The sequence below is a fragment of the Phyllostomus discolor genome, chromosome 12, assembly GCF_004126475.2.
Source record: "Phyllostomus discolor isolate MPI-MPIP mPhyDis1 chromosome 12, mPhyDis1.pri.v3, whole genome shotgun sequence".
NCBI lineage: Eukaryota > Metazoa > Chordata > Mammalia > Chiroptera > Phyllostomidae > Phyllostomus > Phyllostomus discolor.
Genome location: NC_040914.2, coordinates 24,311,090 through 24,334,479, shown reverse-complemented (window position 1 = coordinate 24,334,479; position 23,390 = coordinate 24,311,090). Strand labels below are relative to the sequence as shown.

At 51.1% G+C, this 23,390-nt stretch overlaps 1 pseudogene; it reads left to right on the top strand.

The window, feature by feature from the left end:
• The window catches only part of LOC114510665, a 63,623-nt pseudogene that overhangs the window by 22,740 nt on the left and 17,493 nt on the right, over window positions 1-23,390 (top strand).

Here is a 23,390-nt window from a genome sequence, read left to right as displayed (position 1 = left end):
TCCTATGGGAATAGACCTAAGAATCCCTATTCACCAACTCAAAAGAAATTATTCACCCCTATGTTCATAGCAGCACTATTTACAAGAGCCAAATGCTGAAAACAACCCATGTGCACATCAGCAAATGAGTGAATCAGAAAATTGTGGTACATTTACACAATGGAATACTACACAGCAGAAAGAAAGAAGGAGCGCCTACCTTTCACAACAGCATGGATGGAACTGGAGAATAGTATGCTAATTGGGTGAAATAAGCCAGTTGGTGAAAGACAAAGGTCATATGATCTCACCTATAAGAGGAATCTAATGAGCAAAATAAACTCATGAACAAAGTATAACCACAGGCATGGAATCATGGAACAGACTGACAGTGAACAGAGCGGGGAGGAGAGGAATAATAGTGGGGAAAAGAGGAAGGGACTAGTCAAAGAACATGTATGAATGGCCCGTGGACATGGACAACAGTGTGGGAATTGACTGTGGGAGTGGGGGCCTGGCATGGGCAGAGGAGGGCCAAGGGAGAAAATTGGGATGACTGTAATAGGATAAAAATAATTAAAATATTTTTAAACAAGCTTCTCACAAAGAAAAAACAAAGACATCTCTTACATATTTTGTTAAAGAAAAAGTGAATTGGTTTACTCTTCAGTCCATCGTGAATCTGGCATCAATTTTGTGTATGGAGTGAATTTCATTTGTGGAATGAAGTTCACCTTGTTCCACAGACTCCCCCAGCTGGTCCAGCACCAGTGACAGAAAGACCAGGAGCTGCCAACTGCACTGCAAGGGTCTCTGTCCTGATTACGTGACCCCACACTGTGGTCTGTTCTGATCCTTCCCTTGGCTCTATTGGATGAGGTATCTCTGCTTTTCAGTTTCTCAAACCTCCAATGTATCTAAATCTGAATTCCTAGTTTCCTTTGCCCCATATCTCAGGCAGCGTGAATTCTGATCACACTTGTGGTGGTGGTGCTGGTATCAGTGAGCTATGAGTGAGAAAAGTGAGAACAGCAGAGGAAGCAGGCTGCCCAAGGGTCCTTCAGCCATTCAGGATGTGGTATTGAAGCAACTGACATTTAAAGTGTTGAGGGTGTTGTTCTTCCTCTAACAGAACTCTCACAAATGTCCATTGTTTTCCAAATCCTCAGTCTCAACAATTTCAATAAAAAAGTGACAGCCAGCATCAAAGCTACTCTGAGGAGGCAGAAATAACCCAAAGGATTCACCCCAAGAAGAGGAAGAGAGAAAGAGACCACGTCTCACAGAGACAGAGTTAGGTGGAGACAGTGTGAGATTCAGCCCCTGTGTTCCAGGGCCTGGAGGGAACACTGAGCTCTCCTATGGGAGCAGAGTGTTTGCAAGACCCAAGGCTTGTCCATGCCCCTTCTCCTGGCTCTCTGTCATGAGGGCTCCTTGGGGTCTGCAGTCAACGAGGCAAAGAGTAAAGGTCATGCTTCATATCCCCACGGCAGTGGCCACATCCACCACCTGCCTGGATTCTGAGCTCTAAGTCCTCACTCTCTTCTGCAGTTTACCATCCTTATCAGTCTCTCCACCTCCTTTTCAGAATCTGTCCATTTCTGCTCAAATCCATCCATGGTCCTCACTGTTGTAGGGCAAATTTAGACTCTTCTGAACTCACAGCTGTTCATGATCATCCACCTGTGACCCTCCATCCTCAGCTCCCACTGCTGCTTCCCTCAAACACACAGGTAAAGTTACTCTGTGAACACACAGTCATACACACACACACACACACACACACACACACACACATACACTCCCACACATATATACTTGCACTGAGAGACACACTCACCCAACCTCCTATGGACCATTTGTTCTCCTCCATCTCTGCTTGCTTAGAGTTCTGTAGAATTAGCATATTCCTTCCCAAGTTTCTAGCTAAAAGTACAGGATTAGAAGCAACACTGAGATTTCTTCTCTTATTTCTCTTCTGTGCATGTGTTTTGACAGCTAAAAATATGCATGGATTGTGTGGTGAATCCATGGAAGCCTTTCATCTAATATTGTTGGATACACAGGATTGGAGTTCAAGTACTGTTCACATTATACATTACACACACAGATTACACTGCTCTAGCTCCTCTGTAACACACAGCACCTATGAGATTCATAACCCAGTGTGACTGTAACAGTTCATTCCTGTATATTCCTCTGCCCTTACACACTTAATCCAACATCCTTGTGTGGCATAGAGCATTCCCATGACCATCCACCACCTCACCTTCCCTTACTGCTATCAGACAGTCTCTGTTTCTGAATTTCTTTATAATATTCTTTCCTCTCCAGAGTATTCTCACTCCCACCTTCTAGGGTTCCACCTCATTCAACAGCTCTTCCCTCAGCCCTGGCCCAGTGGCTTAATTGCTTGGAGTCTCATCCCGTACACCAAAAGATTGTGAGTTCAGTCCCAGTCCAGACATGTAGGGGAGGCAACTGATCAATGTTTCTCTCTCTCATCAATGCCTCTCTAACTGTCTCTCCCATCGTCTCTCTACAAAATCAATAAACATATCCCTCAATGAAGATGAAAAAAAACAGCTGTTCCCTCAGCCACAGACCACTCATGGTCCCAGGAGTTCTCATATTTTTTCTCATTTCTCCTTTGTAAGTAAAGGCATTTCCACTTTAGACTTACGATGCTTATTTTCTGCTAATAAGAGTTCTCAAAATGCAGAAAATCAGTCTCTTGGATCATGGATGTATTTCTAGCTCTGACACACTTGGCTTTACAAGGTGATCAGTAAAGAAGTATATCCTCTTTGTGGGAGGCTGAGACAATGAGTAGCAAGTTCTATTTAGCATCAGTCTGTGGAGGGTAGATGGAGGACCATAGCCTGGGTCCCGCCCTCTCTGACAGGAGCACAGACCAGGCAGAGGGTCCTGGCAGTGAGAAGAGACCCCAGATCTGGACTGAGAGCTTCCTGAGTGCCTCATGTCCTCCTGAGCCCTCATCATGGAAAAACCCAGAGCCAGGTCCAAGGTGCAGCTGACCCTTTGCTGTGGGTCCACAGTTGTGGGAACCTGGAAGGGTGGCAGCAGCCCCTGACTCACCACATCCTGTGCATCTCAGTCCTCCAGGCTCAGGATTGGAGCCTAGAGGACAGAGAAACACCTAGGGTCTCATTTACCTGCAGAGCGGGAGCACTCAGAGCAGATGTGCATCCTCCCTGCTCTTCTCTTTCATGGTCAGTTGTGGACATGGGGATGGGACAGCAGGAAAGGATGTGGCAGCTTCACAGGCTGGCTTATGGGGAACCTCAGGGCTCAGGCAGCTGGAGCAGATGAGGCCCTAATAGAAGGGAATCAGCTGAGACATCTGGATGAAAATCTGACAGGGACTCTCTTCCAGGGCTGACTCTGGGCCAGAAAACCTGTGAGCAGAATGGTGAATCCTCCCCAATTTCCCTGTCCCTCCTCCTACTTCACCTCTGGGGCTCAGGAGGTGGCACAGAGGTCCAGGGATTAGGTGATAAAAGAGGAGGGATGTGGGCTGAGCTGGGGGAATGAGGGAGTGGGGAATGCAGCCTCTGATTCCTTCCAGGGACCCTCCCCAAACCCACTACCTGGCCTGAGCCAGGCTCTGTGATCCCCTTAGGGAATCCTGTGATGATCTGGTGTTCAGGGACCCGGAGTGAATGGATACACCCTTGGACAGACAAAAACCTCTGGTTCCCAGGAACCAGGCCAAGTTCTTCATGGAAAACATCAATGCAGAGAAATATTTTGTTGCCCCTCTGACTGCTTGGACCACAGTGACATCCTAGACCTGGTGATGACAGGTAAGGGGACAACCAGGAGTCCCAGCCTCAGGGTCTGCCCTCAGGAAGGGGGACACTCTCACAGTGTCTCCCTTTCACAGCCCAGACCTGGGGAATGTGAAGAATGTGTAAGCCCCATTTAACACACTGCCTCCTTCTCTCCTAGGAGCCTACAGCACACCCAGGCTCTCAGCCCTCCACAGCCCTGTGGTAACCTCAGGAGGAACTGTGACCCTCCAGTGTGGCACATGGGAGGAATTTGACAGGTTCATTCTGACTAAGGAAGGAGAAGACAGGGTCTCCTGGACCCTAACTCACAGCCTCACCCCAGTGGACAGATCCTGGCCCAGTTCACTGTGTGCCCTGTGACCCCCAGCCATGGGCGGACATTCAGGTGCTATGGCTGTTACAGGAACACCCCTCCCCAGGTGTGGTCAGGGCCCAGAGACACCCTGGAGCTTCCCATTTCAGGTGAGGGGCCATGACCCCATCCTCTCTGAGCGCACAGTCAGCTCAGGGTCCTGTCCCCAGGAGATGTCTGGAGTTGGATGAGAGTGAGGGGCTCTGAGTGGTGGTTGCCCAACAGAGATCTGCCAGCAGAGACCCTTCCAGTCCTGCCCACCCCTCCCCTTCATGTGGGTTCCAAAGATGACAGGTGGGCAACCTGACATGTGTAGGGGGCCAAAGAGGAGATGTAGCAGAAGATCCTGGGTTATCTGCTGACTCCAGGGTTAGTCCCAGACCCCCACCCACTTCTGCCTTCATTCCCAGGACCCTCTGGAGGCCCCTGCCCTCTACCCACAGGACCATCCCCACAGCTGCTGAGTCCCTGAGAACTCTGCTCAGAGGGAGCACAGAACAGCCCCAGAAAGTTCTGAGCATCCATCTGGGGGTCTCATGTCCCCCAGACACTCAGGGATGGGCTTGTTTCCCAGGGACTGGGAGTCAAGCAGAGATGCTGGAACCACAGGGCCCCCAGCGCTCTGGGGCTGTCAGGTGACAGAGGGGTGGGTATGGTAGAAGGACATGCTGGGTCCAGACTGCCGGAAGCACAGTCAAATACAGTGGGGAGAAGGCAGCACCCACCACTCACCCCCATCCTGGATTTCCAGAAGTCTCTGAGGATCGAGAAGCCCCAGTCACAGAGTCAGGCCAACAGAGCAATAAGTGAGAGTCACTGTGGGGAGGTGGTGGGTGTGTCCATGGGGATAGGGGCTGAGTCCTGTGCAAGCTCAGGCACCTCTGAAGGCTCTGACTTGGACACACCCGTCTCTTATGTGCCTCAGTGTCTCCAAGTATAAAAGGAAAGAATTGTTGCTCAGAGCTGCTTCTTCTTTTTTTTTAATTCTTTCAGTTGTGGCTCTGATATCCTTGAAGGGGGTACCTCACAGGGAAGTCCCCTAGAACGTGATGTTTTGGAGACTGTCTTCTCTGTAGCAGTGACAGTGACAGTGCACAGGGAGGGATAAGCAGACAATGTCTGGGGTTTCAGGCTCTGTCCCTCAGCTCAGGTGCTCAGCTCAGAGGAGGGAGCAAGGGCTGGAGTCAGGCCTGGTCCAGGTCCTGCCTCTGCTGCTTCTGCTGTTAGGCTGGGTGGGGCGGGGAGGGGGGGTTCCTTTTTCCTCTCTGAGTATCAGGTTCATGTATGTTCATCCCTGGTTCCCTCCTCCTCACAGGCCTGTGGTGACATAAGAGGTCTCACAGAGCTCAGGAAGGCAGAGCCCAGCCCAGCCTGAACCTCCTTTCTCTGTCATGGATCCCTCACAGACCATCCCTCTCAGTCCAGCCAGGCCCCACAGTGGTCTGAGGAGGGAACATGGCCCTGCTGTGTCAGTCACAGAGCCTGAGGGCCACTTCCCTTCTTTCCATGAAGGGGTGAGCCCATTCCCACCTCCCCCAACTCTTAATGAGTCCCTTAACCTTAGCTCATGGAGGGACCTACAGGTGCTACAACTCACACCATACCTCCCCAAGCTGTAGGGAACCCTGGAGCTCCTGGTCTCAGGGGAGAGGACACAAACCCTGTCCATTCTGAGCTCACTCAGCTGAGGTCTCTGTCCCTTCAGTTTGAAACAGTAATACATGGGGGAATTTAAGGGGCTCCATAGAAGAGGATATTCAGGAGCCCCTCACATCAACCCCTAATTTGTGGAACCTGGTTCATCAGTTTTTTATTTAGTGCATCTCTCAGCTGTAGGGGAATGAGCTTTTGGGATCTGCCTCTCCGACAGAACCCAGAACACCTCACTTAATCATTTCCATACCGTGCCCATTTATTATGAATCCTGAGTTCTGGGGCACAGTAAACTCTGGTCCAAAGTGAATCTGTGCAGACTTCTGGCCAAGATGGAGATGTAGGTGGATACACTTTGCCTCCTTGAACAACCAAAAGAAGGACAACATAATTTAAAAACAAAAAATAACAAGAACTGCCAGAAAATCAAACCTTGTGGAAGTCTGACAACCAAGGAGTTGAAGAAGAAACATCCATACAGACCACTAGAAGGGGCGGAGATGGGAAGATGGAGTGGAGAGGACATGCAGCAAGGCAGTGGCTGGAAGACCAAGTGAGGTGGCTGCTGGCAGAGTGAGCAGTCCCACAATTGCATGCAGATAAACCAGGAGGAACAACTGGGGAACAAGACAGACAGCACAATCCAGGGTTCCGGTGTAGGGAAATAAAGACTCAAAACCTCTAACTGAAAAAACCTGTGGGGGCAGAGGGAGCAGGAGAAACTCTCAGCCTCACAGGAGAGTTTATTGGAGAGACCCATAGGGTGCTAGAAATACACCAAACCACCCACCTGGGAATCAACACCAGAACGGCCCAATTTGCTTGTGGGTAGCAGAGGAAGTGACTGAAAGCCCACTGAGAGCTGAGCAAGCAGCATTGTTCCCTCTTGGACCCCTCTCCCACATACAGCACCACAACGTAACAATATGGATTGCCGTGTCCAGGCAAATACCTAAGGCTCTGTCCCTTACTACATAACAGCACAATGAGACAAAAAAAATATGGCCCAAATGAAAGAACAGATCAAAGCTCCAGAAAAATACAACTAAGTGATGAAGAGATAAACAACCTATTCAGATTCAGAGTTCAAAACACTGGTAATCAAGATGCTCACAGAAACAGGTGAGTGTGGTCACAAACTAGAGGAAGAACTGAAGGCTATGCAAAGTGAAATAAAAGAAAATGTACAGGGAGCCAAGAGTGATGGGAAGGAAACCAGGATTCAAATCAATGATTTGGAGCAGAAGTGAGAAATAAACATTCAACCAGGACAGAATGGTGAAATAAGATTTCAAAAAATGAGGACAGGCTTAGGGACTTCTAAGAAAACTTGAAACAATTCAACATCCAAATAATCAGAGTGCCAGAAGGAGAAGAGGAAGAGCAATAAATTGAAAACTTAGTTGAAAAAATATTGAAGGAGAACTTCCCTAATATGGCAAAAAAAAATGGCTTCCAGAAAGTCCAAGAAGCTCAGAGAGTCCCAAAGAAGTTGGACCCAAGAAAGCACACTCCAGGGCACATCATAATTACATCACCCAAAAATTAAAGATAAGTAGAGAATCTTAAAAGCAGCAAGAGAAAAGGAGGCAGTTACCTACAAAAGAGTTTCCATAAGACTATTAGCTGATTTTTGAAAAGAAATCCTGCTGGCAAGAAGGGGCTGCAAAGGAGTATTTGTGGCCATGAAAGGGAAGGACCTACATCCAAGATTACTCTATCCAGCAAAGGTATCATTTAGAATGGGAGGGCAGATAAAGTGCTTCCCAGATAAGGTCAAGTTAAAGGAGTTCATCATCACCAAGCCCTTGTTCTATGAAATGTTAAAGGGACTTCATCGAAGAAAAAGAAGATGATCAAAAATATGAACAGTAAAATGACAACAAACTCGCAACTATGAACAACTGAACCTAAAAGAACAAAACCAAAAACAGACTAAAAAAACAACCTAGAATAGGAACAGATTCACAGAAACAGAGATCACGTGGAGGCTTGTAGGCAGGGAGAAGGAGGGAGGAATTGGGGGAAAAGGTGCAGAGAATAAGAAGCATAAATGTTGGGTACAAAGTAGACAGGGGGAGGTTAAGAATAGGATGGGAAATGGAGAAGCCAAAAAACTTATATCTATGACACCTGGACATGAACGAAGGTGGGGAATGCTGATGGGAGGGGCCTACAAGGTGGAGGGGAACAAAGGGACGAAAAAATGAAACAAGTGTAATAGCATAATCAATAAAATATATTTTTAAAAAGAAAGTGAATCTGTGCAGGTTGAGAGATAACAAGAGGCCGAGATGATCCAAGGAGGAGACAGGGACCTGGCAGAGTTGAGTCCAGGATCATGACATGACCGTGTGAAAGTTACAGTCTGAGAAGTGGGGCATCGGGGAGCACAGACCCCAGGAGGGAGGCTCGTGTCTCCCCAGGTCCTCACTCACTCCCTCATGTCATGATCCTCAGGGGCAGCCAACAGCATCAGCCCATCACAGAACAAGTCGGAACACCTCAGGTCCTGCTGTTTCAGCCTCTGAACATTGAGAGGAGGGCCCACTCTGCAGCCAGGACTTGGACACAGAGGGGACAGGGCACCATTCAGAGAGGGGAGAACCGTGGAGCCCATCTGATGACCCAGGAGGTGGTGAAGGACAGTCTGACCACAGCTGGGGAAACTGTCTGTGGATTTGTCCGGGAGACAGACAAGGCAGATGAGATTTGAGGACAGTAAGCATGAGCCATGTTCCTGAGGAGACATCTCCTCCCTCCCACTGTGGGGCTGTCCCTCCTCATTCTCACTGACTCCCCTTGACTGTCCCTCTATTCTCACTACTGTGACCTGAGGGGCTGCCCCACATGGTTGGTTTGGGTTCACATCTACACACCCCTTCATGCTGGATCTCACTTGTATAAACAAAATCTTGTGTCGTCATAACCCTGGAGTTCTTTTTTTTAATATTATATTTATTTATTTTTAGAGAGAGGGGAAATGAAGGAGCAAGAGAGGGAGAGAAATATCAATGTGTGTTTGCAAATCACATACCACCCACTGGGGACCCGGCCTGCAACCCAGGCATGTGCCCTAGACTGGGAATTGAACAGGCAACCCCTTGATTCACAGGCCTGTGCTCAATCCACTGTGCTACATCAGCCAAGGCTGGAGTTCTTTTTTTATGCCATAAAACAAATATATTGACACTTGCTACCTGGTGGGTATCAACATTCTGCAGATGGTGACAAGCCAGAGAGAAAAGATCACGTTTTCTGTGACTGCATTTGTATGAAGTGTCCAGGAGGAGGAAACCCACAGAGACAGGAGTCAGGTGGGCTTGTCAGGGGCTGACCAGGAGAGATGGGAGACTGACAGCTTCTAGTAATTTGGGGATGTGGTTACACAAATTCCTTATTAAAACAACATAAAAGTTGTGATTGAGACACTGTGTATTTACTACATTCCAATGAATTCTACATTTTAAGAGGCTCCAATCTATGTTATGTGATTTTACCTCATTAATAACAAATGCAAGTCAATAGCCATGGCCCCCTGTGGATCCTTTTTGCCTTACAAGTGTCCCCACATCCCCAGGCAGTTTCATGAGAGACAGGACTCCCACCAGGTCAGAGGCTCCCAGGGCTCAGGCTCAGCCCCTGGTGGGATTCCCACCCTCACTCCTGAGTGTAGTGAGTCCAGGATCCAGGATGAGCAGCGTCCTTCCTGTCTCCTCTCAGTCTGGGCTCACCTGCCAATCAACCAAGGATGCCTTATAGCTTCTGATGCCCCCTGAGGGCTTAGGGGATTTGTATGTGGCTTCCAAGTAGCCCTTCCTCCCACACTCTCTCAAACCTGTGTCTTAATCAGGACCCAGAAATCACACAGAGGGAACCTGTTCATGTCTCAGGCTTTGCTGATCCTCACAACCAGGAGGGGTGAGCCCTCACCCTTGTCTGCAATGAGGGGAAAGGGAGAAAGGAAGTGATTGGCTAAGAAACAAAGGTCAAAAATATTTCCCCTTGTCTTAGATTAAAACCTTTGAGTACTCTGCAACTGGTGCTTTTGCTCAGCTTATGGACACAAAGTGACCAGTGTCAGATGCAGGGTTACCCCTCACAGAGCAGGGCAGTGAGGAGGCAGACATGCTCAGGGGCCTGGATGAGACGGATGGAGAGAAGGTCTCCTGCTCAAAGAGATGAGGAAGTCTGAGATGGGAGGTGTGAGGCAGAAACCAAACCACACACATGGCCAGGAGAGCAGGTGGCTCTCTCTGTGGGACAGGTGACCATGTTGTAATCCTCTCCCCATGCCTCTTGCCCTTCAGTGGGTGGTCAGTCTGGAGACAGCCCCATTGGCTGCCCAGGCCACCCAGGCAGAGAGCTGATATGCCCTCAGCTCTTCTCTCTCTTCCCCCCACCCAATGAACACACCCACAGCTATGACCCTGAGAGCCTGTTTCTGTGACCCAGTTCCCCTCCACAGTCACAGTCAGGTGAAGACCCAAGACATCGAGTGGATGCAAACCCATCATCCTCTGCTCTGGCTTCCTGTGGACCCTCACTCCCAGTTGAGGGGTTCAGTCCCATGGACCTGAACTTACCTATCACAGGTCCTCCCTACACAAAGTCTTTCCACAGGTCTCCACCTCACTCCAGCACACCCAAGGAGCCCCACCTAATGGCCCATGTTGTTGGAGATCAGGCTGAGCTAAACTCTCCATCCCCAGCAGAGCCAAGTCTTTCCTACAAACCAGACCATTCCCAGTGCCCACCTCCCCTCCCCAGACTCACACACCTGGGCCATGGCCACACTGGGCTTGTCATAGGCACTCTCTGAGCCGGTGTGCTCTTGCAGACTCCACTGCACACCTCCTAGACCAAGAAACACAAGAAGACTTCCAGCACTTCTCACTCAACTCTACACACACTTTTGTGTTAGGGATTGCTTAAGATTTCATAACAAATCCTCACAAACCACTTACAATGCTGACTAACTCATCAATGGGTATTCTATGGTATTGGAGTTTTATCACTATTTATTATCCACAAATCTCACTGCAGTCTATTCCCACACAGTGGTATCTTCTGAACACACCAATCTGCTCACACATTTTTTACTGAATTCTTTTCTGTAACTTTAAAGATCAAACCCAATAGTCCCTGTACAGAGCAGAGGCCCCATGTGACCAGGGCACCACATACCTTGGTGGTGACTCACAGCTCTTAGAATAATCACCCTCTTTCTGGTCCATGGTGATGTCCTCTCACCCCCCTGAGCTTGTCCTTTGCTGGACAGGCACCTGCTCAGTCAACATCAGCCAGATGCCGGAATCGAGAAAGGCTGAAAGAAACTTTGCATTTATGTTGTCTCAGGAAAGGAAATGAATGCCCATGGTTACGTGAGTTCTAGAAAGGGCAGAATCAGAACTGCAACAGAAATTGGGCTGCTCCTGCATCCTACCCAGCATCCTCTGCCCACATGTTGAAGGGTTACCCTCTGGACTTGAGTGTCACATGACATGGAGGCAGTGCATGTAGGGTCTGCTGAGACTCAGAGGTCTACTGAAAAGTCCCAGAACCTGCTGTCTCATCCACTACCTTCCAGGGAGGGCAGATTGCCACTGAGTAGGAAACTGAGACTTGTCACACAAACCTACACCCCGTGGGTCTGTCTGTCCTGCTGAGCTGTGGACATTGTACGTCATCTGCACCACTGGGAACGCTGGGAGACAGCATTATGACCCTGACCTTCATGACTCTTCTTGGTCTTGGTGAGTTTTGGCAAAAAGAGAGGGATGGGGTGCCCTTCCCTCCCAGGTCCAATTCCCTGAAGGGCCCTGGGCTTGAGGGGTCTCAGTGGAGACAGACCTCTTGGTGGAAGAAGAAGTGACTCGGCCCCATGTGTGACCCCAGTGCTCAGAGGCCCAGAACAGGCCTGGAGCTTCTGTGTGTGGGTTGAGGATAACTCACAGGGAATCCCTCCAAGGGCTGTGTTGGAGCCTGAGGGACCATATCCAGGCAGGTGAGTCCTCCCCCAGAGCTCCTGCTTCAGCCCAGTGATGCCCCTGGGCAGCTGGGGGACACACAGTGGGTCTGGGCTGGTGGTGACCAGTGTGGGATGGGCTTTGGAGAGAGAGCTGGGGGGACAGGGACACCCACTGACACTGCAGGCCTTATTCCCTTCCAGGAGTTCTCCCCAAACCCTACATCTCGGCTGACCCAGGCCGAGTAGTCAGCAAGGGGAGCCCTGTGACCATCTGGTGTCAGGAGTCTCTGTAGGCAAATGACTACATTCTATACAAAGAGAGGGGCTCTGAGCACTTGGACACAAGTATCCCACAGACCTCCAGAAATAAGACCGAGTTCCCCATTAAATCCATGAGCCCCAACAGTGTAGGGAGATACCGCTGTGCATATTTCAGCTCCAGACACTGGTCCGAGTAGAGTGACCCCCTGTTGCTGGTGATGACAGGTGAGAGGGTGGAACTGAGTCCCCTACTCACAGGCAAGGAAGATCAAAGTGTGGCTGCAGGGAGACCTCGCCCCTCACAGCCCACACTTAGGAAAAGTGGGGTGATTCTCCCACATTTAACACAGATCTTTCCTTCTCCCTCAGGAGAGTATAGTGCACCCTCCCTTTCAGCCCACCCAGGCCCAGTGGTGGCCTCAGGAAGGAGAGTGTCCCTCTTCTGGATCTCAAAGGACACGTCGGGCCTTTTCCACCTGCTGAAGGAGGGAGGGGCTGAGCCACCCCAACAAAGGAAATCGGAGCAGAGATCCTATGATGGGAGCTGGCAGGCTGTCTTCCCTGTGGGCCCTGTGAGCTCCTCCCATGGGGGGACCTACAGATGCTATGGTTCCTCCAGCTCCAACCCCAATGTGTGGTCACAACCCAGTGCTGCTCTGCACCTGGACGTCACAGGTGAGGTTGCCCACACTTGGCTTCAGTTCTTTCTTGTGCCCAAATAACCGATCTAAACCTTGTGATTAAAAGGCTTGAGGTCACTGGGGTTTGTGACATGGGCTTGTTGGGGACAGAACCACAGGGAGGAGACTTAGGGAGACACAAATGACAGCTCTCCCTGGAGCCCCCATGACAGTATGTGTGTGCCCAGTGGGTGACAATGACCTTCTCCCCAGGTGTGTATAGGGAGCTCTCCCTGTCAGCCCAGCCAGGCCCCCTGGTGCTGCCTGGAGACAGCCTGACTCTCCAGTGTCACTTAAAGCCTGGTTTTGACACATTCACTCTCACCAAGGATGAGGGGACCTCACCGCCCCAGAGTCTCCAAGGGCAGTACAGCCCCAACTTCCCCCTGGGTCCTGTGAACCTCTCCCACAGGGGCCAGTACAGGTGCTACAGTAGACACAACCTCTTCTATGTGTGGTCAGCCACCAGTGCCATCCCGGACATCCTGATTGCAGGTGAGGAGCCTTGCCCTGCCCCCTATCCTGACTGTCTTCCTTTGGGTTCTGGCCCGGGGTCACCACTGTGCTGATGAGATCCAGGTGAGGGTCCTGGAGCAGAGGCTGAGAGGGGCTGAGGTCTAGGGCAAGGGAGTGAGGGGCATAAAGATGAAAGGCACCAACTTGGAGGGACTGAGAGGAGCTGACAGAGGGAGTGAGGGTTCCTGCAGAAGGACATGGCCTATCAGCTCACAGTCAAGTGCATGGGGGTAGCAGTGACTCTGCACATCACAGCCCTCCTCTCCCCAGGAATATATGAGAAACCCTCCCTCTTGGCACAGCCAGGGCCCTCAGTCCCCTGAGGAGCGAACATGACCCTGCAGTGTGGATCTGAGGTCAGGGATGACACCTTCCACCTACATAGGGAGGGGTCCCTGGATCCTCCCCAGCAGCTTCATCTGCAGGACACGGCTGCCCCATCTCAGGCCAACTTCACCATCAGCCCTGTGACCTGGGGCCACAATGGGACCTACAGGTGCTACAGCTCACACAGCTCCTCCCCCTTCCAGCCATCACAGCCCAGTGACCCCCTGGAGCTCCTGGCCTCAGGTGAGGATCCCCAGCTCCTCCACTGCATCCTCATGGTCAGGTCAGACCCGGTCCCCACAGGACCTTTAGGTCAGATATGGAGTGAGGGAGTGACTGAACAAGTGCCAGGATGAGGAGACTCTTACCTGCCAGGGGGATGGAAGAGCCAGCGTCACCCCACCCCTGCCTCATCATCCTCTGCATCCCTGGGGCCCAGACTGTTTCTTGGGACAAGGGAGGCTAAAGAGGCCTTGGGCTGAGCAAAGAGGAAAAGCCAGGGGCACCCATCCTGATCTCCCACCCGCTGCAGCACCCATGGCCTCACCCAGAGACACCAGGACAAGCATGGGGACTAGCAGATGCCTTGCTCCCAGAGAGAACAAGACAACCTGTTCTGGAACCTTGTCTCCCTGGGGGTCTGCAAGCCTGGCAGTGATGCAGGGGGGATGACGGGCCCTCCAGGGCTGTGTGGCAGGCAGATGATGGGTGGGAAGGGTCTTGGCAGAGGAACATGCTGTGGTCCCACCCAGGACAGGAGCAGCCAGGCTGAAGAGGGGAAAAGGCAGCCCCCACCCCTCACCCCCAACCTGAATTTCCAGAAGTCTCTGAGGGTCTCCCCCGCCTACCATGGAGTCAGGACCACAGAGTGGTAAGTGAGGGTCTCTGTGGGGAGGTAGTGGGTATGTCCAGGGGGGCAGGGGCTGAATCCTGTGCAAGCTCAGGCTCCTCTGGAGGCTCTGAATTGGACACGCCCTTCCCCTCTTTGTGCATCAGTGTCTCCAAGTGTAAAAGGGGAGAATCGTGGCCCAGAGCTTTTTTTTTGTTCTTTCAGTTGTGGCTCTGAACTCCAGGGAGGGGGGTCTGACAGGGAAGCACCCCAGGACATGATGTTATGGAGACTGTCCTCTCTGTAGCAGTGACAGTGACACTGTACAGAAAGAGACATGCAGGACAAAGGCTTGAGACATCCCGACTCCCTCAGCTCCCAGGCTCACCTCAGGGCAGGGAACAAGGGCTGGAGTAAGACCTGCTTCAGGTTCTGGTTCTGTTGCTCCTGATGTGGGGACAGGTATTCCCTTGTCTTCTCTGAGTGTCAGGATCATGTCTGTCCATCCTGGGTCCCCTCCTGCTCACAGGCCTGCAGTGACACTAGGTGACATAGGGGGCCTCACAGAGCTCAGGAAGGCAGAGCCCCAGCCCAGCCCCACCATCCCAAGCACGCATCAGGGTTCACCCCATGCCTGCCCACCTGTGTCCCTGCTGTGCTGGGGGCAGGTAATAAGAAGGACCCTCAGCTCCAAATGAGACAGGACAGACCCCTGCAGATGAGGAGCCCAGAGCCTAGTGCTGGTGTCCACCTGGGGGCAGCATGAGGACAGCAATGGGAACCCACATCCTGGGGTCTACTCCCAGCCCTACCCTAGCTAGGCTGGGTGACCTGGGGAATGTGGCTAACCTCTCTGAGCCACAGTGAACTGGGTAGGCAGTCAGCCATCCTGGGTGCACAAGGGCTGCGAGGTTAGAGCAGATGAATGACAGCCCCAGCATTTGCCTTTTGCACACTGTAGGTGCTCATTAAATGGCACCATTGGCTCATTCATGATGTCACTCCAGCACAAGGTCTCCAACGGTCTCTGAACGTACTGATTGGGGTGTCAGTGACCCTCCTCCTCCTCCTCTCCCTCTTTCTCCTCTTCTTCCTCCGACATCAGCATCAGAGCAAAGATGGGACCTCGGGTGAGTAGGGAATGGGGTGACCTGAGCCACAGGAGAGAAGGGCTCAGAGCACCTGCTGCAGGAAAAACAAATAGATGGGAAGGTCATCTGAGAAACAGATTTCTCCAGAATCTCACATCAGAAATTCTGGAAAGATTGCACTTAATGTCAGTACATGTGTATAAAATAAGGTAATTTTTCATAGTTTTCAATCTCCTGAAATATGAAATGTATGCACAAGTGTGTTAAAGTTTCCACCTTTACCCTGCAATCACATGGGGAGGGAACCCTACATTCCTTGGGCTGTGACTCTCCCTCTTGACCAGCCCAGAGAAAGGCTGATATCTGACCTCCTGCAGGGGCCACAGACCCAGAGCCCAAGGACAGAGGCCTGCACACCAGGTAATTTCTGCCCCAAAGGCCCCAGACCCCGACCTGCACAGGACCTGCTCTGCCCCTAAATCTCCTGTCTCCTCCCCCAGGTCTAACCCAGCTTTGGACTCCCAGGAAGAGCCCCACTGTGAGAGGAAGGGACAGCTGCCCTGGGGAGGAGGCACAAGGATTTCAGGAAGCAATGGGGGAGGGGAAAGCCTGGGAGACTGTGGGCGTCAGGGGTGAGAGAGACTGAAATCTACACTGGGTGATCTGGCCCCTCACCTACCCCTAGGTTATTGACCCATCTGGGAGTTGGCAGGTCTGCAGCCCTGAGATCTCAGGAGACACTCCCTGTTCTGCCCCAGCAGATGCTGCTGTGAAAGATCCACAGCCCAGGCAGAGGGTGGTGCTGGACCCACAGGTGAGACCCCTGCTCCTATCCAAGACACAAAGAACCTTCGTTTCGCCCAGTTACTCCAATGGTCATTCCCTGTCCACCTCATCTGTATCTCAGCAGCATCCACACTGACCTCTCCTTAAGGGCACCAGGTCATTCTGCTGTGACTCACTCCCCAGCTTTCCCTGTGTCCTCATGACCCCTCCTGGGTGATCCTCTCTGCTGGCCACTTGCCCTCTATCTGACCTTGTGCAGCCCCAGGTCTCAGGAGGAGGCATGAAGGAGTGAACCACCTGCAGGTCCCAGGGTCCTATCACTCATTTGCCCAGCAGCTGTGATGGGAGGTCACTGATTACCGGCTCCATATTGGTGCCACAGTGCAGCCTTGAGCAGCCTGTGCCTAACCTCCTTGAGCTCACCTGTGGGTGAGGGAGACACCTGCAAACACACAGATGGCATCCTGGAGAGCCAGGTGCTGTGAAGGAGAATAAGGCAAGAACATGGGGTGGAGTGTGTGGTGAGAGGGGAGAACAGAGAAAACAGCAGATGCAAAGGTTGAGGCAGGACCTGCTTCTTCAGCCAGATGGGCCCAGTGGCTGGAGCTGAATGAGCAAGAGACAGAGCGTTAGGTTAAGAGTCAGATCCGTAGAAGCACCGGGAGTCCCAAGGCTCAGGAAGTCCCTGCAGACTCCATCAGGAGAGTGACTTCATCTGATCTGAAGTTTAACTCGTCACTCTGACACCATGTGGACACGTGACTGGATAATTTCATCTGTGGGGTCAAGGTCATACAGGTTCTGTCTCACTGTCTCTCTGCAGCAGAACAAGCCCCATGATGACTCCCAGGGAGTGACCTATGCCCAGGTGACCCTCTCGACATCAAGGCAGATTCAGGGAATGGTCCCTTCTCCTTCCCCCCTGTCAGAAGAATTGCTGGACAGGAAGGTCAGACAAGCAGAAGAGGACAGACAGATGGACAGTCAGGTGGGTCCTGTCCTCCCCAGACCCCAGGCTTCCCCAACCCCAACCACCCCTCTCATCCCTCTCACTGTCCCCCTGCTCCAGGCTGCTGCATCTGAAGACTCCTAGGACTTAACCTACGCCCAGCTGAACCTCTTGACACCCAAGTGGGGGACAAGTACTCCCCCGTCCTCTGCATCAGAGGAGCCCCCAGATGAGCTCACTGTGTATGCTGCTCTGACCTTCCACTAGCCCAGGGAGGACCCTGATCCCACACTCCAGGGAGGGGGCCTGCAAGGACCCCAGAAGCTACAGGAGCTGCTGAAAGGACACTCACTAGTGGCCCCAGTCAGCCTGGGGACCTGACATGGACCCCCAGCAGCTTCTGGGACCCTCTGGGAGTCCCCTGATTCTGCAATCACAGATAAGTACTATCCCTACAAATCCCTTTGATTTCTTTGGAATCAAAGCAACAGACTTCTCAAGAATCAATATGTGAATTTAAAACCAAAACAGAAGTGAAAGAATGCTTTCAACGAATGATCATGTAAATATTACATATCAGCCCTACAAAATGGAACATTAACAACCATGAATAAACATCTTAGAGAAAATAAAGGCAAAGACATAGAAACCACTTAAGTGTCCCACACATGCTGAGATGAAGGTGTGGCAACCTGTGCGATGGAGTGTCACTCGGCCACAGAGATGAAATCCTGTCAGTGCAGCAACACAGAGGCATCGTGAGCATGCCATGCTACGTGGGGTAAGTCAGACCCCACAGCACAAGGACCATGACTTCACTCATATGTGGGTGAGATGTGAAACTCTGCACTGTCATATGTATTAACTATATTGACCTTGTAATTAAGAATTTTCCTGCAGGGTGAACCTGGAGTCCAAGAAATTTCCCTGGCAAATGCTTCACAACACTCATGCATGTATGAAAAACACACATATAAGAACATACGCACAACAGCCTTACACAGGCCTCTCATAAGAGTAAAGGAGGAAGGCACACACCCCAACAAAATTTATCAGGCCAGAAATAAATTGATGACAAAACCAAACGAGGGAGCTACCAAGAGGGGACCTCACGGGAAGCTCTGTCACATGAACTCAGGTGCAGAGTCCTAAACAGAGTATCACCAAGATGCATCAAAGCATAAACTGTGTCATCCATCCCGACCAAGCAAGTATCTGATTTCAGGAATGTGAGTTGGTTTCATATTTTTAAAAAATCAATCAGTAGAATTCAAATATTAAAAGTAATAGCAAAAAATAAAAGAGATTATTGACAGATGCAAAACTTTTGTTGAAATACAGCACTAACTAACAGTGAAACACCCTTCAGAAATAAAAGAGATTTTCTATCATTTTTCAAAGCAACTTTCAAATAAAGGAAATAATGCTTAAAGAACTTGAAAACGTTTGACTGTAATTGAGCCTAAGACAAACACCCTCAGTGTGGAGCTGAGCCTGTCCACAGCCTCGCCACACCGAACGCCTGCGCATTTTGCCAGCCTGGCCCTTTGCCCAGGTTCTGTGGGTGGAGGAAGAGCTGCTCTGCAAGGGAGAAGTGACACCCCCACCCCACAGTTTTCCTCTGCTAGCCAGAGGAGCCTGTCCCCCCCCGGGGCCCTGCAGCCATGGTCCAGAGCAGTTTGCTCCTTCATAGCCCCAGCTGTGGGGCAGGTCCCACCCCTACCCTTGTTTTGGATCCCACTCCCACACCTGCTCCCTAACCTGTACCTCTGGCCTCCACCACAGCATCTTCTGATCCTGCACCTGCTAGTGCAACCAAGCAGGAGAACCAGTGGGAACTCCCATCAACAGACAGGACTTCCAGACACTCTTCCCCATCAAACTGTTTGAAGATATAACAAGTGCGTTTGTGACAGGTCAGTCTTCTGAGAATATGGTCACTGAGGTCATGTTAATGGGCTATGAACCAGGGCAAGTGATGGCAGCCTGGGGAGCCAGGTTCAATGACCCAGACAGCTGCACTGTATCTTTAAAGAGATCTCCAGAGACAGAGAAAGTCAGGGTGTGCTTGCTCCCCCTCCAGCAGCTAGTTCTGGGGCTCCTTAGCTCAGGCCCCTGTCCCTGCAGAGTCTGAAGCAGTAATACGTGAGGGGACCCAGGGGGTTTATAAGGACAGGACACTCAGAAGGCCCTGACACCAGCCCCTCCCCTGTGCACCCCGGGCCCCCAGCTATTGAGTTCCTGGGGTCTCTCAGCTGTAGAAAAATAAGTTCCTGAGTTCTGCACCTCCCACTAAAAGCAGAACACATAGCTCTTACTTATTTCTGGATGGAGACCATTTTCATCCCTGCTACCTGGTGGGTGAAAACATTCTGCACCTGGTGGGTGACAGAAGCCAGACAGAAAAGATCACATTTCCTGTGACTGCGTTTGTATGAAGTGTCCAGGATGAGGAAACCCACAGAGACAGGAGTCAGGTGGGCTTGTCGGGGGCTGATGAGGAGGAGAGATGGGAGACTGACAGCTTCGTGATATGTGGGTGTGCTGTTAGACAAATTTCTTACTAAAACCAGATAAAATTGTGGTTCAGACTTTGTGTATATTGGATTCTAGTAAATTCCATATTTGAAAAGGCTCCATCTATGTTACGGGAAAATTTCTCATTAAAAAGAAATGCAAGTCAATAGCCATGGTCCCCTGCTGATCCTTTTTGCCTTACAAGTGGCCCCACATCCCCAGGCAGTTTCAAGAGAGACGGGGCTCCCACCACGTCAGAGGCTCCCAGGGCTCAGGCTCAGCCCCTGGTGGGAGTCCCGCCCTCACTCCTGAGTATGGTGAGTCCAGGATGCAGGATGACCAGCGTCCTTCCTGTCTCCTCTCAGTCTGGACTCACCTGCCATTCAGCCCAGGATGCCTTATAGCTTCTGATCCCCCCTGAGTGGCTTGGGGGATATATATGTGGCTGCCAAGTAGCCCTTGTTCCCTCGAGTCTCTCAAGCTCATGTCTTTTTTTTTTTATACTTCCGAGACCTTTTATTTTATTTTTTATATATTTTTTTTATTTCAATCATTGTTCAAGTACAGTTTTCTCCCCCCTACTCCCGTTCCAGCCCCTCCACCCAACCCTCCCCCCTTCCCCCCATTACCCCCCACCCCTAGTTTTTGTCCATGTGTCCTCCAAATTTGTTCCTGTAATCCCTACCCATTCCCCCCTGAAATTCCCTCTTCTCTCCCCTCTGGCCACTGTCAGACTATCCCCTATTTCAGTGTCTTTGGTTATATTTTGCTAGTTTTTTGTTTTGTTTTGTTGTTTAGATTCCTGTTAAAGGTGATATCATGTGGTATTTGTCTTTCACTGTCTGGCTTGTTTCACTTAGCATAATGCTTTCCAGTCAAGCTCATGTCTTAATCAGACCCAGAAATGACACAGATGGAGCCTCTCCATGTCTCAGGCTCTGCTGATCCTCACAACACCCATGACAGCTGAGCTTCCACCCTTGTCTGCAATGAGGGAAAAGGGAGAGGGGAAGTGACTGGCTCAGAATAGATGGTCACTAATGTTTTCCCTTGTCTTAGATTAAAACCTGTGAATTGTCTGCAACTGGTGCTTCTGCCCAACACATAGAGACAGAGTGACCAGTGTCAGGTAAAGGGAAGGGTCACTCCTCACAGAGCAGGGCAGTGAGGAGGAGACATGCTCAGGGGCCTGGATGGGAGGGATGGAGAGGTCTCCTCCTCACAGAGATGAGGAAGTCAGAGAGAGGAAGTGTGAGGGAGAGACCGAACCACACAACTGGACCAGGAGGGCAGGTGGATCCCTCTGTGAGTCAGGGGATTGTTTCATAACCCACTCCCCATGCATCCTGCCCCTCACTGGGGTGGACAGTCCTGGGACAGCTCCATGTGCTCCCCTGGTACACAGGCAGGAAGTGGATGAACCCTCAGCTCTTCCTTCTCTTCCCCTGAAACGATGAACACACTCACAGCTCGGACCCCAATCCCTGTTTCTGCAACACAGTTCCCCTCCACAGTCACACTCACATGAAGACCCAGGACATTGTGGGGGTGTGACCCCATTAGCCTCCTCTCTGGCCTCACTGTGGACCCTCACTCCCAGCTGAGGGTTTTACTCCCATGAACCTGAACTTACCTGTCATGGGCCCTCCCTGCACAAAGTGTTTCCACAGGTCTCCACCTCACTCCAGCACATCCAAGCAACTCCACCTAATGTTCCATGTTGTTGGGGATCAGGCTGAGCTAATCTCTCCATCCCAAGCAGAGCCAACTGGTCCCTACAAAGCAGGCCCTTCCCAGTGCCCACCTCGCCTGCTCAGACTCACACACCTGGGTCATGGCCACACTGGGCTTGTCATGGGTGTCCCCTGAGTCCATTGGAACAGAGCACACTCTCTGCACACCTCCTACACCAAGATAATTACAAAGAAATGTTTCTACCTCTTCTCACTGAGTTTCAATCATACTTGTGTTATGGGATTTCTATTTGGATTTCATGAGAAATTCTCATAAACCACAGAGAGTACTGAGCAGCTCATTACCTCGGTGTTACATTAGTGCTGGAGTTTTCTCATAGTTTATCATCCATTCCTTACTCTTACAGTTTATTCCCACAGAACACTATCCTCTTAAAGCAGCAACCTGTTCACACATTCCTTTGCTGAAAAGTGTTCCATTACCTGAAAGATCAAACCCAGGAGTCCTTGCAAGGAACAGAGGGCACAGCACAGCCTGGTGACTCACAGCTCTCAGAGTAATCACTTTCTTCCTGGTCGAGGGTCCTCTGATCCCCCCTGTGCTGACCCCTAGTGTGTCCTGGGCCCTCCCTCACCTGCAGGTCCCCACACTCCATGACATCCACCTGTATGCAGTCTCTGTGCTCATTCTTCTCCTTCTCTGAAACTTACCAAAACAACCCCCACATCATCCATTGCCTAAATAATGGCACTGACTGATGTCGCTGAACAACACAGGTGTGCCCATGGGAAATCGGACACCTTCCCTAATGAACCTCATGCCTGGACTGGGCACCTGTTCAGGAAACATGGGCCAGATACTGGGATTGACAAAGGATGTGGGAAAAATTGCATTTACATTGTCTCAGAAAAAGGAAGGGAATTTCCACACGTCACACTGGTTTCGGAAGAGGCAGAGTCAGAACTGGAGCAGAAACTGGGCTGCTTCTGAGAGCTGCCTGGCACCCCCTAACCTCATGATCCAGAGGTGTCACCCTCTGTATCTGGGTGTCGCACGAGGTGGAGGCAGTGTGTGCGGAGTCTGCTGAGACTCAGATCTGGTCTGAAAGGTCCCAGATCCTGCTGTCTCCTCGACCACCCTTCAGGCAACACAGATTGTGGCTGCAGAGGAAACTGAGTTTTCTCACAGAGCTGGGATCTTGTCACACCCCATGTCTGTCTATCCACCTGGGCCCTGTGGACTTCCTACCTCATCTGCCCCACTGGGGACCCTGGGAGACACATCATGACCCTGACCTTCATTGCTCTTCTCTGTCTTGGTGAGTTTTGGGGAAAAGAGAGGAAAGGGTCCCCTCCCCTCCCAGGTCTAGGACTAGGGAGGCTCATTGGGGACAAGACTCCAAGGGGAAGGAAAAGTGGCTCAGGGCCCAAGACCAGGTCTGGAGCTTCTGTGGGTGAAGTGAAAGATAATCTCACAGGGACTTTCTTCCAGGGCTGTGCCAGGGCCTGTGGAACCAGATTCAGGAAGGTGAGTCCTCCCCCAGAGCTCCTGCTTCAGCACAATGATGCCCCTGGGCAGCTGGAGGAAATACAGTGGGTCTGGGCTGGTGAACACCAGTGTGGGAGGGACCTTGGGGTGACAGATGAAGAAACTGAGGGGACAAGAACACCCACTAACCTTGCAGGTCTCATTCCTTTCCAGAAGTTCTCCCCAAACCCCATGTCTGGGCTGACCCAGGCCCCGTGGTCAGCAAGGGGAAACCTGTGACCATCTGGTGTCAGGCGTCTCTGCAGGCAGATGGCTACATCCTGTATAAAGAGAGGGGCTCTCAGCCCTTAGATACGAGGATCCCACAGACCTCCAGCAACAAGACCAGGTTCCTCATTCAGTCCATGAGATCACAGCACACAGGGCGGTACCAGTGTGCATACAGCACTGGGGACACACTGTCTGAGAGGAGTGAGCCCCT